We start from the raw sequence: 16630 nt of genomic DNA, 5'->3' as shown, positions 1-16630 counted from the left end.
AGTACATACATCAAATTTTTGAGATATGTTATCTTTTTGTCGCATAGTATGATTCAACGTCAATATCAATACATTTCATAGCTATACATCCATATCCAAAATATACACCATTACAATCACAAAACACATAAATAGAATCATAGCGGTACATGAAATACGTACATTTAAATGAAACCATTGCATGATTAATTGCGATCACTTTAAATTTTCGATAAATTTCACGGGTATAGGGATGTCGGCGATGACGTACTTACGCGTCGTTAAGCGTCCACAAATTTTACAGCGAGTAAATAGACGGAGATCTTTGTTTCACCGGCCGGTCGTTCAATGCGAAGAACGCTCAATCGCTTTCGCCACATCGTGTTTCTTCGTGGCCATTTCCCACTTCAGACTTATGACTTTCGTTTCGCGTCATCCGCCTGCACTTGCGCGTAATGACACGTAAACACGTGTGCGTCTCTACTCGTCGACGAACCGGCATGCTGATGGAATAATGACTCTTCGGGCACGTGTCACTCGTCCGCGTTTACGTTACTGCTTCGTACCACCTCGTTTTTCTCCGCCTTATCCTTTTCATTTTGCTGTATATCGAGCAAAGAGAGTTTTCTTTTCCGAGATCAGTTTTCGTCGATTTTTATGGATTTCTCTCGTTCTGAATAGTGATGGGACTAAGATCAATATGTATTTATAAATTCGTAATAACCAGGATTCGCTTCATAGGGTTCGAATACTAATTACAAGATATAATATCATCGTGTTTGTATAGTATTCGATCTTCATGAGCTGGTTTCGAACCTCAGAACGAGTACTCGGAAAGTTCTGAAAATCTACTTATAATTCTGATATTTTAACGAATCAAATCCTTTGCAAGTAACAATTGAATCACGAGAGTCAGAAAGGCGTTACCGTTTCATTGATTTCTTACAATAGAAAAATTCTATAGAATTATAAACGATAAACAAGATTCCCATATTTTATTTCAAAATTTGCACTTGTAACTATCTAAGAACGATGGTTGAGAAAAATGATTTTGAACGGAACGAGCATTTCTGGCAAAGTGCTGGTAAAGTTTCGAACTTGTTCAAGCAGTAATCGACTCTATTTGGCAATGTTTTTTGCTTTTGCCAAAATATTCGTAGAGGGATTGAATTTGTTGCAATTAAATTCGAGTCTACGTAAAATTACCACTTCTTTTTTTCTTTTAATATTTATAGGGGATTCAAAGCTATCATTCAATGTAATCGACTCTATTTGGCAATGTTTTTTGCTTTTGCCAAAATATTCGTAGAGGGATTGAATTTGTTGCAATTAAATTCGAGTCTACGTAAAATTACCACTTCTTTTTTTCTTTTAATATTTATAGGGGATTCAAAGCTATCATTCAATGTTCGTACTTTTTTGTGATGTATAATATCTATGAAGATGAAGAGAAGTCCCGTGGAAGGGATGCCGGTTACATTAGTTATTTCTGATAAACCCAAAACAATCATAAAGATAAGAACGTGTATTGGCCGCAAATGTCAGGATATACGAATAAAAGAATACAGTAATGCGTGGTGGTGAGCGATGAAGAGCAACGCTTACTTTCCTTACTCCTGTGCTGCCCCGTGGTACTTCTTTCCAGTACTTCTTGAATCCATCACTAATAAAAGGTGCTTTCTTTCTAAGGCAAGTTTTCGCCCATTGTCATAGATGTTTCAGGTTTTGGGACTTTTTTTTCTATAGCGTTTATTGACCAGTATTTGTGTATTACATGTGTGTGTTTTCCATAATAAACAATGAATTTGGTTGTGGAGGTGGTTCAAGCAAAAATACCGATACGTGACGGTACGGCATAGCCACGCAATATTTGTCTCGCAATTACATTTTTTAGGTTTACAATTGTAACTTAAATTTAAGTCGTTGTAGGGCGTTGCTTATATATGATATTGTTTTTTTTTTCTATCTCTGTCCAGAAAACTTGGTCACAAAAACAGGATAGTTCTCAGGTTTTGGGACTATGATGAGGACAATGAGGTGAATATGAAAGTCATAAGTGAAGAACATAATAACAAAAATTGTATCATATTTTATAAAAAGACAATTTCAAAATTCAGTATATCGTCAAGCAAGTTTATATGAAAGATATGTTTTCCAATGGGATTAAATCATAATAATAAATATTAATGTATTTTATATTCTCTTGAACATTAATAGCATCAGTCATATACTTGTAATACTTGAAATGTATATATCAAAATATATATGAGAGGTACATATAAACTAATAAATAAATTACATATATAGGTACACAAGACTACTTTTTATGTTTTTCTGTACCTTCATCTTAATCATTTTAATGAACAATGAATGTGTTGAAAATATAGGAATGGAATTGAACGAGTTGAAAAATATTTGATAGTTAAGAATTATGCAAAACAATTAATGTCTAATTTTAATTGTTATGAGAAAAATATCTTAGAATTTTAATTTTTCTTTTTTTTTTAGATAAAAATTTCAAAGTCACTTTACTTCGAATTACTTCTACATAGTGTTGCAAATTTCATATTAGAAGTTGGTATACCGCATAATTTATATATCATTAAAATTTTTTTAAAATACTTAGAACAGCTCAACTTAGTTCAACAGCTCCTAAAATGAACCAAGAAGTCTCTTTATGACAGTAATCATGTCGATATACTAATCTTTTTGTTGAAAGAAATCACACAGTAAATTACCTTAAATTACATAGTATATCAGAATTTTATTGCAGTAGAGACAATTTTCCCGTAGTTCGATCGTTATATCACAGAGTTATCATACTCCAAGGCAATTAAAACACTTCTATCAATTTACATGAAAGTCCAATGACCCGCGTAAACAGCTTAAAAAATTGCAACCCTCGAAACGATAAACTAGTCAGCAATAAAGTATCGTTCTACCGCTTAAGCTAATAACAATTTATTCGTGATTTCCGGACTTTACGTACCGTGAATGCTCGAAGGGGAGAGAACGAGAGTCGTTTAAACAAACATACCTATCGACTATTTTCTGTGTTATATTTTCCGCATTTGTAATAACTCTCGAATTTGTTCGAGTCTCTAGAAAAATCAAGTAATAAAATTAGTAATCGGAATCGGAGCCATCTGAAAAAGCAAAAGTTTGCCAATCGATATTTAAAGAACGTCAATTTTTTTTGTGTATAGTTCCTTAGTTCACTTAATTTTATCTTCAACTCTTAATTGGTACCTTGGATTTTTAACTTTTAGTTAGTTATTAATATCAATATTTATAATAGTTTAGGTTATATTTATTAATAATAGGTCAGATTTATTTTTAAATATCACTGATATCTATTGTCGATGATATTTGTCATCTAAAATATAAAATAATTTTTAGGAAATACAAAGTATAAAATTTATTTTAGAGTTTTAAGTAACCTAATCCAAACTTAACTCAAATTATCGTGGCTACTTATAACCCAGAAATACTAGTTAAAACATAATATTGCAGGGTAAAAAGATTCGCAAAACCGAAAACTTATACTGTTTTGAAAATAATTGAATAATTTATTATGATGCTTTCAACTAGTTTATTCCAAATATGATATTTAATAAAAAAAATGTGTGTCAAACTTAATCACTGTTTGTAGGTTTTCAGTGTGTTTGGTATATTTTGGTATAAAATTTTTAAGGTATGGGCAACTACTTCGTGTCTTGATATTTTGCAGTTTTTAGAGGTATCTCATTATTGTAAACCTGTTTTACATGTTGAATATTAGAATTGGCTTTTCCCTTGAATTAATTTCGTGAACCTACAATATGTATGTCATTGTGTTAGAAAATAGTAGCTAAGGGATGAGAATTTTATATTATTTTCGATAATAGATTGGTAGATAGATCAAATAACAAATTGAGGATAGTTATACCGATAATTCGCATAGTATCGAAAAATGGACTTGTGTTATTTTGAAATTAATGAGCTTAGTTATGTATTGACAATTTTGCAGACATTTTTCTAATTTTATCATATTCCTAAAATAAGTTTGGGGCATATTGGGGTTCAAAATAAAAGACTACTTTATGTAAATAAATATTTTGTTCATAAGATGTTATGTTTTTATAGTATTGAAACAGTAATTAATTTTGAAATTGTAACTATGCAGTCATATTTAAAAATGAGTTATAATTTCAATATTTGACATATTTGCAGTTCTCCGAATTTCGATCGTATTTTTAATAGTACACTGCGTTTCGTTCCGTCTTGGTGTAAACGGTGCAGCTCAGTTTCACTCCTGAAAAAACGACAGACCTAAAACAGTTTCAAAGCGCAACGTATCATTAACAACTCGATCGGTGCCCAAAGAATCACAAATATGTCATTTAATAATCATCGTGAAAGTTTACAATCTAAATTTATAATATTCCTTAAAAAAATTACCAAAAAATGTTGTTTCGTTCAAAAAAGGTGCCGAAACTTTTGGACAGGAGTGTATATACTTATTTAATACATTTGTTAACTTGAAATGTCCATTTACATCAATACAACAGCTATTATCATGAAAATTCTATTCGACATTTGTGGTGCATATTCGTTACAACGAGATTGTCGCTGGTCGAAGCGATTTAATTATAGGTCAACCAAGCGAGTATCATTTCCCTCCTTTTTCGTTGATGCTCGCTCGAGCAGCGCCGTTCTTGAAAAGGTTAATCGTCTTGCTTTCTTAATGACACCGTTTACCTGCGAACAGTTGTCGCTCGTTAAACGTTCGGTGACGTTTGGTCTCATGTAGCCGCACCCGTGTAACGTCAGTCAGAGAAACTACCATTATATTCTACCTTAACCTGTTAAGTATCAAAACAGTGTAAGAATCTCGCAAACGGAACATTATTTAAAAAAGAAACAAACATACTGTTGTAGGTAATATTTAATGGCTAAAGATTTTCTACCTAGAGTAGGATTACTATATATTATAGGGTAGGGTAGGGTATTTATTTTAATCATACTTATAAGAATATGATTTTGCCTATACTTATATCCGTAATTAATATCTTATTATACTATACTTATACTATACCAGTAATTAATATCTTATTGAGCTTTACGACTTGTTTTACTATAATCTCTTCTAACTTCAAGCCATCATGAATTAAAACTATCAGAAGAGAAAAAAAGTCTCCAATGTTTCCATGAGCTGAAGGTTTCGATGGTAGTTTTTGCAAGGGGAATTTTCACCCTCAGCAAAGGAAAGTTTAAAGAACATGATCGGCATCGTTCGATAGGATCTCAAACGACCGATAGGGGATTCGAGCCGTGTTTGATCAATTTTCGAACGGTCGATTGCTTCGTAAATCATAGTCTGCTGAAAAATCAGCTGATTCACGCGAAACGCATTAAGTCGGCTCAGCGAAATCCCAAAGTAGAAGGGAAAACTGGGCAAAAACGATCGTCTATCTCTGGAAGATGCGAATGATGATAACATTCATCGTTGTTCCGTAGTACTGATAATTTAACGATGGAGTAATTTCAATGGCGTTATTTTCGAACGGTCGCTTTCGAATGGTCAGAAACGTCTCAAAGGATTTTCTTTTCGCAAATGAGTTTTCTGTGTAGTCATCATGAGTCTCATTTCAGTGGAATTGAATACTTTCTATTTAACTTGATATTTTTGATGTAAAGACGTTGTGTTATTGCTGATAAAGTAACAATAAGACAATTATTATTACTAGACTGTAGATTTTTATGAATTTACGAAACACAACGGAAAAATATGTAAAATATTGAAAGCATAATATACGTTAGAATTTACGGTTGATAAACCAATTCTCTAGTTAAGATCCATTTTTGAAATTATGTTTATAAAAATATGAATTTGCATAAGTACTCCCAGTTAAATTGTTACTATTGTTACACGTATACGGGTTTACGAAAATATTTGAACATTTAGTATGGAAAGCTATTATCTGCTAGATGAAAAATTCAAATTTTTAATTTCTTAAAATTTTGTTAACATTGTTATGAGACACATCTGTCATGATTATATGTTCTGGTCAAATTTGAAGACAATCTGAAAATAATAAGATATTTAGTGAAAGTGTGTATTTCGCAAAGATCATTATTCAAACAGCCAATTATCCATTAAATTAATAAACCTCAATACTCAGGGGGATCATATTTAACATTCATTATATGTTATAGTTATTTACGCTGTACACTAATTTTTGTTCTAAAGATACGTTTGCAATAAATATCGTAATTTATCATAACACAAACTATACATACCAGAATAACTGTAAAAGTATGGTTAAATATTTTTTGCTAAATATTGTATCGCAGATAATATCTAGATAATGTCTAGATAAAATCTAGACTTTTATTAAAAATATTGCTGACATATTTTGTATGTTCTTTACTTATATATTTGTATACTTAATGAGTACAAACATTTGCAGTCTAGCTATTACTAACAAAGTAAGTTTACCCAGGTGTTACATTTTCAAAATATTAAAAATATTAGTTTAAGATACTAAGAAAGCTTAATATTAAACTATTTAAAACATTAAATACTTAATTAAATACAAATATTATAATCCATATATTTCGAATATTTAGTATAATTTGATATATTTTCTCCTATTCCAACTATATTTTTTACTTTCGGGAAAAATGTATCTGTGTCACTCTTTCATTAACCTCTTCGGATATGACATAGGTAGTATATTTATAATGCAAATACAGAATATAACAATTTTAACGTAAAAATAGGTAATTTATCAGAGTTAAAATTTTATGATGCCTGTTTCTCTAAGACAGTATATAACAATAAGTTACGTGGGTTTAGATTTTTATCTGATAATTTTTGCGAGCTTTTACTAATGGCTTTTATTTTCTGTTCTTATGTACTTGAATTCTTCTTTGAAATTATATTCTTCTCTGTTAGTCATTTTACACGTAATACGATGTATGTATCCTGTTTTCAAAAGACATTTTTTAAGCGTTTTCATATAATCTGTGTATTCTGTGTTACTTTTAATTGAATTTTGATACATGGTTTCATATTACAATAAGAAGTTGAACGTTGAAAATTGCGCTTTAAATTAAAATTGAAGTTAACACCATAACGTAATTCTTATTCTAATAATATTATGATGTTGTAAACAGTAAAGGTAAATTTGAAGTTAAAATATCTGGAATCTCGGACTAATTAAATTTCATTTCATTTTTACGTCCTGCTATATGCATACATATAGTTTAGATTATCCCAACAGATTTTTTCGTTCTATAAGGAAATAATAGATGCACAACATTTTTTGTTTTGTTCTATTGAAACAAATATAATGGATTTATAAAACGGAAGAAACTTTTGTGGCAACATAGTTCCACATAAATTTATTTTACAAATATTTTTTTATTATAACTCGTTAATTACGTAGAGTAGAGGAAAACGTTTCAAATTAATTTTATTACCTCTGATTGCTTTTATTTAAATAATATGCTATTTCTTCTAAAAAAGAATATTTTAGGTTTTAAGACCTCAATAAGATTTACTACACCCTAAATATTTGACTTCTATGCACTAATTAATATAAAAAGTACATAATGTCAAATATCATGAAAGCAATCGCTTACCCTATCTTCCTCCAATAACAAAAAGTTATTCAACACATACAATTTGTTTTATAATTATACACTAAATCTTTTAAAATGTTAATTACATTTGTGCTGCAAATAATGTTACAAATATAACAAATGCTAACTATATTCATGAAATGTAATTTTAATTCTGTCTTTAATATCTATTAATTCTCTACCTTTCTTACGATTTACGGTTTACGAAATGCCATTTATTATCTATTACCTACATTTGGAACGATATTTGCAAATCAATCATCAAGGTGCATTAGAAGCTTTAAATTTTCCATTGAATTTTACCTATATTTTGTGCAGAGAATCCATTTTCACTGAAATTTGTCTGTTCTAAATTGGTCCAACATTTAATAGAACATTTATTAATACGTTCTTAAACCTATTCATAGTTTATTAAAAATATGTTGCATCTATGAAAGATGTCTCACAAATTTTTACAAGTCTGTCTTAAAAGTTCCCCCTGAATTATTCATAAACTGTTATGCCATTGTGAACTATAACTATTTAAGGTTAAATTGCTTAATTTTGAAATTTTTAATTTAATCTAATTTAATTGCCAATCTTTCTCGTGGATAATGTAAAATGCAAAATAAAATTTTTAGTAATCTAACATAAGTTACTGTGTTTATTTATAACCTGAAGATATTATTTGATAGTTAGTTTTCATTGCTTTGATAAAAAAAATAGTTCAATTAACGTGTTAAGACAATCACCTCAACCCTATAAAAGGAGAAAAATAGAACAGTAAAAATGGATGAAAAATGAAGAGGAAAGACAAGGGAACAGTAAAAAAATGAAATAAGAAACAGTAAAAAGGGAAAAAAAGATCGACTATACATTTCCGGATTAGGACCTTATCACGAAATCAAGCGAGTTGGTACCATCCAGCAAATTAAAAACCGTGTTCCTCTCAGGGCGGCAGCGTAATCTTCGGAAAAATCTTCTTTCCGCGATAAAAAGTAACATTACACGTGGAGGAGAGGAGGAGCGAATCGTGTACAAGAGAAAGCATCGTCGGACAGGGCAACTGGAATAAAAAGGTTTATGGTTGTTTCGGGTGCTCTATCTTTAGGACCTACATATCATGCCACAGTCGCTCTTCTCCTCTTCCCTCTTCCCTCTTTCCTCTTTCGTTCGTTCTCTTTTTCTCTTTTCCACTCGGAACCCTCCTGGCTGAACCCTCGACTGAGTTATTTCACGGTTAAAATAGTCGAGTGTTCGTTTCGAGCGAGAGGTTTGTGCAGTTTCACGCGAAGAAAGTACTCGCAGTCGAAGCACGCCTCTGAGTTGTCTATCTCTCTTTCTCGTGCTTTTTCGGATTTCCTCGACGAACTCTCTCGTGATCTTCCCTCTGAGGCTTTAATGCATCCTGAAGAACGTTTTGGGAATGTTAGGTTTGGATCGAGCAGTCTCTTCTCTGTTTTCTACTTTTCTATTTCGCTATCCTTGGCGTTTTGGTTTTAGAGTTAGGTTAAGGGAGGGAGAATTAGGCATGTAGATGAATTTTCTTCAGCTGTTTCAATGCAAGTGGATTGTTTTTCGAGTCGAAAAGCATTTCTTAAATCGCTTAAACTTATGAAACACAGTATTAATAATTATACATTTGTGAAGAAATTACCATAATGTGTAAAAGTATATGTAGTATTTAAAGGATAAAGTAAATCTCTGTTTTGGTGGTATTTGCCCAGTTTTGTTTGTAAATATATGTATCTGCACGAGAATTGGTACTAATAATTACAAGTACAATACAATACAATAACTACAAGTGCAATAACTTTAAAGTAAGTACTACTACTACTAAGTACAATAAATAATAAAGTAAGTACTACTAAGTACAATAACTTTCATTAGTGATTTACGACTTTTCTATGTTTGTGGATTGTTTCTCGAAATGGAAATTCTTTCTTTAAGTACTGAATCTTTTTATATAGTTAGCATAATGCTTTTGTATATTGATGCTATAACGAATGGGGTGACACGATACTAACACATAAGTACATATATAAATATAACAAAAACCATATTTTGTTAATCCTTGAGTGTGATAATCGATAAGAATCAGAAGTAAATTGGTTAATAAAAAATACTTCTTGAAAAGTATTAAATAGGAAAGCAATTGAAACTCTCAATTTTTGACATTCTTTTAAAGTTACATTTGAATCCTTAATAAAATATGCAGAGTCGTATTAATTTGTATTAATCTCTCTAATACACTATAGTAGGGTGTTTTGAGGAATTCAATAGTGTATTTGAATAAAATGTAACAATGTGAAAAAGTAGGACACAAAATAATTCTAAGAAAAATGCAAAAATATATAAAATATGAAAAATAACGTACACGCTATAATATGTAATAATTGAAACAAATCATTATTTAGAACCTATCTCTCAATTTCACGCGCATAACAATATGAATTTGATTAAACATTTGTAGTCTGGTTACTAGTATTTTATTGTTAATATTGAAAATCCAAATAACGAATAAATTCATTTCAATGAAAAATATGACTTGATTCAATTAGTTGCGATAATTTTTAATTTGAATCCATTACAAGGTCCTTTGCGAAAGCCTTCTCATTCGTAATAATTTTTAAAAAATGTGTATCGTTAAAGTAATATATTTTAATAATATAAAATAAAAGAAATGTAATTATATAATTATAAATTTAGAAACTTAGAAATCTACATATTCCGTTTCTCGAAAATGAATCTTTAAATGAAATAATTTTGTTCTACATTTTCAATTTATTTTCACGTATAGAATAATGTCCTGTTGTTTATCCAATCAGAGAATAGTATAATATGTACACATATTATATTTACAATTAGAGAAATTCCAAATCCGATGTTCTCGGGAAAGACGCCTCGTATTAAAAATCGTCATTTTATATTTCTGAATTACATTTGCGCAAGAACCATCACTCTTCGGTTTGTACCACTATTTTCAATATATCAGTGTACAATGATAGAAACGTATTATAGTTTGAGTCCTATCTATATATATCTCGTACATTATATAGAAGCCTATTTATTCTTATAGTAGTATTTAAATAATTTTATATATTCATACTAGAAGTAGTTACTTTACTGTTTTAATCATTTTCCTGCTCAAAAATTGCAGGCGTAAGATTATTATTAGCTAGAATGAGTTAATTAAACTTGCCGCAGCCTAGTGAAACAGATAGTAACTGTAACTATTATTTATGGGTAATTAGAGAGAGAAAGTATTGTTTTATATTACCTACAGGTATATATAAAAAAGGAAAAGGATATTTACATATACATTAAAAGAAAGCGCTAAATACAGATATCATTTATCTTAAATTTATTAAATAATGAATTATTTATTTCAGATAAATGATACTCTTTCAAGACGAATATCTTGGAACTGGTAATTATTACGGGTATTACGTTAAATGAGGTAATTATACGCTAAGCCTCTTCTAATAGAGTATCTTTATTATTGCTAGAAAAATCTTTAGATTTCCTGTCGTCTTAGTACTATAGAGATGTAAAGATAGAGTACGCGAGTCATATACTACCACGTAAGACGGTGTAAGTGGATGTCATATAGGAATAGAAAGAGAACACTGCATAGAGACGTTTTCTGTCCTTGTCTAATCAGGCATGCACACTGACACCGCTCGTTGATGGGAGTTACACCTACATATCTATTAGACGAATGTGCATGCGTTATTAGACAAAAACACAAGAAGCTTCTATGCAGAGTTCTCTTTCTGTTCCTCTATCGCTTTGTCAGCTCGCTCACGCTCTCTACCTTTATATGTATCTCTACGTCCAATATAGAATAAAAGAAATATGGTGGAAGGAAATCTTTTATAGTGCGTAGATTCATAGATTTTGCGATATAGGAGATATAGAGAAAATTAAGATTTAGCCAAAAAGGGGGAAGGATCTCGCAAAATTTATAAAAAAACTGCAATATCTTGGAGGCATTTTCATTCTTTGAAGTATTTATTATATATGAGAAAACCAAATCTAGAAGTTGTTTAAGATATAAATAGAATATAGTTCAACGTAACATAATATATTACAAAATTCGTAAGATTTCGTAATGAAAAAAGTGCACATTTTACAATTATGTTACAATTATGTTATAATGAAAGATGATTATTTCTCTACTCAAATCTAAAATTTTATTACCAAGTAGCCTATTACGTAGAATACTAATTTCCTTTTCTTCAATTTCCTACATGTTGTATTTCTTTCAATTCACTATTTAAAGCAATAAATCCTTCATGTAAAGCAATACTCGTACTAATTTAAACGTACGGAATCTGATCTTGAAATCTCTAATTATTATAAGCGTCTAAGTAGTTCAAATACAGTCAGTTACAAAAGCCTATGTACATCTATCTAATTTTGTATATCTGACTTATCAAAGAAACTAAAGACTTTGTCAAACAATTATTTATACACAGTACATATGGATAAAATTATGATCGACGTATTTCTAAAAGGAATTTAGAAAATTCAAACGTTTGACTTACAAAAATCTCAGGATAAAATTGCATGAGAAACGACAAATGTTATCAGTGCTTATGTACGGAAGATCTATAACATATTAATATAATATTAAATCTAATTTTATCATTACATGTAGATATAATAGGTTTATATAATTTTTGTTACATTGTATTTTATATTTTTCTATTTCTTTTTTTTTTTTTAACAAAGCTGAGAGTGAATAAATTGTATTACATTTTAACAATATGTGTTTTGATATATCATCAAAATTCATAGATCTAATGTTTTTGCTAAGACATTTTATATCGTATGTAAACTTTTGTAATTGACTGTGGGTGAAAATCAATAGGAGATCAATGGATCCAATTTCACAAATACATTCCAAAACACAATCAGAAGACACATAATCCTGAAAATTGACGCGTATTTCAATAATAATTTTAGGAGATTGGTAGAGAAACAAGCATCAGAGGCTGATATTTAATTTTTACGCGTTACGTCCGTTGGTAGTGACTTAATAAGCGCGCGCACCTGCAGGAGGCGAACCATGAATGAAGTTTCCACAATGGTGGGGACTTTGGCAAGTGGTTCGAGCCCGGATGCGTGGTGATTCGAGCGCATTTTGCTTTCTACGCAAAGTCGGTCGTCCTGGCCCGACTTCTTGGCGCGCATACAATTTCGATTATCTCGTTTCCGGTCGGTCCTCTCCACCTCTCTAATCTGTCTCCTGATGGTTAACGAAGTAGTCCAGATACGTAAAAGGAATTTGGTTCCAGAGGAGTTCAGAAGATAGAAAATTTTGAATTTAGTCTGTTAATTCCGTTATACAAAATTGTTCTTCTAATTTCTTGTAGTAATATAAGTTTTAAATATATATTTCTTATATTTTGTAGGGCTAGAAGAGACTGAAACTGTTATAAGAAACTGAAATTTCTGTTCTGCTTATAGTTCCTATATCGATTTTCGTATCTTATAAATAATTTGTTATTTTATATCGACTAAAAAGCAGTCATAGAATCAATGTTGTTATCTGTTTTATAATAACTGAAATCTTATGCTTCGCTATAAATAGTTACTTACTTGTAATACTAAATAATTACTTATTTATATCATACTGATGTTTAAGAATAATGAATTATAATGTGAATGATCAATTATGAAATTTATGAAAATTAACAAATGAATAATTATTAAAGAATACATGTTTGTCTTAAGTTACTAAATTTCTTAACAATCTATTGAAATGGTTCAACGATTCTTTTTCCAGCAATATATATCATGTATATGAGTGTAGCATGAGTATTGCTCGAAGTTTGAATGTATTTATATTGGGCTATTTTGATACTTTTCAATACGTAATATATTTAGGAAGAAAAGATATTTAGCAGGAAATGGGCTACAGATATAGAATTGTTTATTTAAAATAGCTTAAAGGACAGAACGTTTCAAGGCAGTTATCGATTCGAAGAAGCTTAGCTGTCACGTAAGCTATTGGCAATTTTACAAATTTTAATAGCAACGCCTACATTCTAAATACATATTAGCCTTAAGCCGACTTTGCTCGGTTAGTAAATCATCAATACACATTTGAAAAATGCTAAATAATTTTGTCTCTTTGCTTAGTAAGCAAAAATATTTTTTATCATAAAGATTTTTGAATTGAAACTTTTTGTAGAAGATCATAAAAAATTATATTAACTATTAATATTTTTCTTTCTTTCTTTTTAGTGAACAAAGATATTTTATATTATACATATATCCAGGTCTATACTGATGCATATTTTACATATCTTTTATATACTAAGAATATATGAAAATTTGTACGTTTTACAACAGTAAAACACACAAAATTCACAACAGTTTGTGTGTGTTTACACAGTGTATGTTTTACACTAGATGTTTTACAACATCTAAGAATTGAAAAAGGAATCAGCTTAGGTGTTTGTTATCACCAAAAACTTTTTGTCGCAAGATCTATCGAATTAAGGGAAATTATTATATTAGATTGTCCCAGAAGTTTCTTTCGTTTTAGAAGGAAATAATAGATGCACAATATTTGTTGTTTTATATTATTGTATTGAATTATGTATGATCCATTTTGTTCTATTGGAATAAAATAATATAAAACAAGAAATGTTTTGCATGTATTATTTCCTTATAAAATGAAAGAAACTTTTGGAATAACCTAATATCATTAATGTCTTTGGCATTACTTTCAGACTAATAATAAAATTAGCGATAACATTAGGTAGTGCAATATTGGTACAGTTGGGAAAGTAATTCCAATTTTTTGGCATGTTATACATAAATATATATTGAAAGTCTTTGTTTTGAAAGAGCTTATTTTCGTGAAGGGGTTTTGAACAATATTAAAATTCGAACTAGATTTTATATGATCTTTCCAAGAGGCACTTTGATAGAGGAAATAATTCATATCTCAAGAGAACAATCCATTTAATCTCAAGTAATTGTGGGTAGATGAATTATACGTTGTGACAATTGCTAGCTTTCTTCCGTTAGATAATGTTTGTAAAGTTTAATTCTATATTTTCTTCAATTATTTTATCTGGACATAAAATCATTTCTAATTCTATATTGAATTTCAACTTGGAATATTTGAAGAATGCAGAATATTTATTTCTTCTTTATCAAATGTTGGGGAATTTTATATAAGAAATATTAGAGGAAAAAAATTAAGGCAGAAATTGTTAAGTAAAGATTATTGTATGAAAATGTGCAAAAAATTGTGAATATTAAGGGAATATTTAATACTAAGAATTTGAAACATTTTAATAGTACTCATTTAATAAGATAATATTGTAATGAAAAATTAATATTGTAATTGCATATACATTGGAAGGAATGTTTCAAATTGTGGATAATTCAGTAAAATTATTAAAAATCTCTGTAATAAATTAATATCTAATTTATTCTACAAAGCATTTAATTCAGTCCCCTTCATTCAAAATTGTTTGTTTAGCAGTAACAGTTTCAATTTTCTATTAAAATGATGCAGTTACCCTTATCGAGAAGTATAACTGTTTAAAAATTAAGTACTTAGATTATTTAATTGTTTCGACTTTAAAGTAACATTACAGTTTCAATATAAGAGGGGAATACTTTAAAAAATCATATTTATAATGTGTGTTTCGATATTTCCATTGGGGTTGATTTCAACACATGGAGATATATGTATTTTTACATCTATTACTTTTTAAACTACATTATGTATTACTCTATCAATTCAACAATATTATCTTTTTTATGAGTAATATGACTACATAGGGATACAAATACATTTTGTTTGGCTCTTTACATTATTGCTATAAAATATTAGACCCTTATAATAATGATAATGACCAATCTTTCCTAAGGCAGACGTTAAATTACAATTCTCTTTTATACAAGCATTATAACAACTACATAAAACATCTCGTTCTCTTATTAATAATATTATGTTAGAATATTTGGATAATAAAGATTTGGATATGTGAGATTACACACTATAGATCATACATTTCATTGAACTCACTAATTTTCAGAAATATCAGCTTAGGATTTTGTTATTTAATATAGCCGACTTTGTTGATCTAAATACATATGGCCGATTTCATTAAATTAAAGAATATTATTAATGATTGGGATATTATTACGATTGGGAAAATGATTTCAAATATTTGCCTGGATGTGTGCGTCCAGTGTATGCATGTATATTGGAACCTACTACAATGAAAATATTTTTCTCTTGTGAGAATAATCTGAAATTTGAATTTTTATATATCTCATCATTATATCATTATGCTATTACCTTTCACATAGTTACATTTTTTTAGTTTCTTAACTACTAATTGATAACGATTTCATTCTAAGACACATGTGGTGCATCATCAATTTCATCAAATCCAAGTAGTGCACGATCATCGACAGAGTGAATATTTTATATTCATTTTCTGTTCTCAACTGTAATAGATATTTAATGAATTATATGTTATTCCATAGTACAGTACCTCATATATACATAGCAATTGTATAATCTTTTAATGCCAATAGTATGAATTATACTAAATGAGGGGAAAAAGAATAATAAATCAAATTTTCTGTTTACTGTCAAAAAGCCGGATCATATACATAAATCCAAATAATGAACATTTTCTCCATTTTCTCTTCTTTTTGTTTTTTCCTTTATTACTTTATTTGCAACAAACATACAAAATGAAATTTTCCCAGCGCGTTCCCGCCAGCCAGTTACAAGTAGATGGGAGGATGGTTCACGCGGTCGCTCGATTTTCCCAAGCGAGTTTACTCGCGGACGGGAATTATTGCTCACGCGAGTAATGCCAGCGTTGCGCTGGCTCGCTGACGTTTAAGCAGAGTTAAATATTTAAATCGCGGCGGATAGACCCACGCTCGCCGCCTACCACTGCGAACAGTTCACCAACCAACTTCAACCAAACCCAGCCAGGGGAAAATATCTTTCCCAGCCGGCGTTGATTTTGCGATCGGTTTGCGCGTGCAC

The 16630-nt window shown here is 29.8% G+C and overlaps 1 protein-coding gene across 11 annotated transcripts in view; it reads left to right on the top strand.

Annotated features, from left to right (window-relative positions):
* LOC126914695 (protein scalloped) overlaps positions 1-16630 on the top strand; it is a 333396-nt gene that overhangs the window by 56698 nt on the left and 260068 nt on the right. For 2 of the 11 annotated variants that reach the window (XM_050718994.1, XM_050718991.1), the window contains exon 2: positions 10980-11047. The exons of the other annotated variants lie outside the window; for them this stretch is intronic. The gene's annotated coding sequence lies outside the window, so the exon portion shown is untranslated. The remainder of the gene's footprint in view (positions 1-10979; positions 11048-16630) is intronic. 11 annotated transcript variants of the gene reach the window in all.

This window comes from Bombus affinis, chromosome 3 (assembly GCF_024516045.1).
Source record: "Bombus affinis isolate iyBomAffi1 chromosome 3, iyBomAffi1.2, whole genome shotgun sequence".
NCBI classification, from domain to species: Eukaryota; Metazoa; Arthropoda; class Insecta; order Hymenoptera; family Apidae; genus Bombus; species Bombus affinis.
This window is presented reverse-complemented; position numbering and strand designations above follow the sequence as displayed.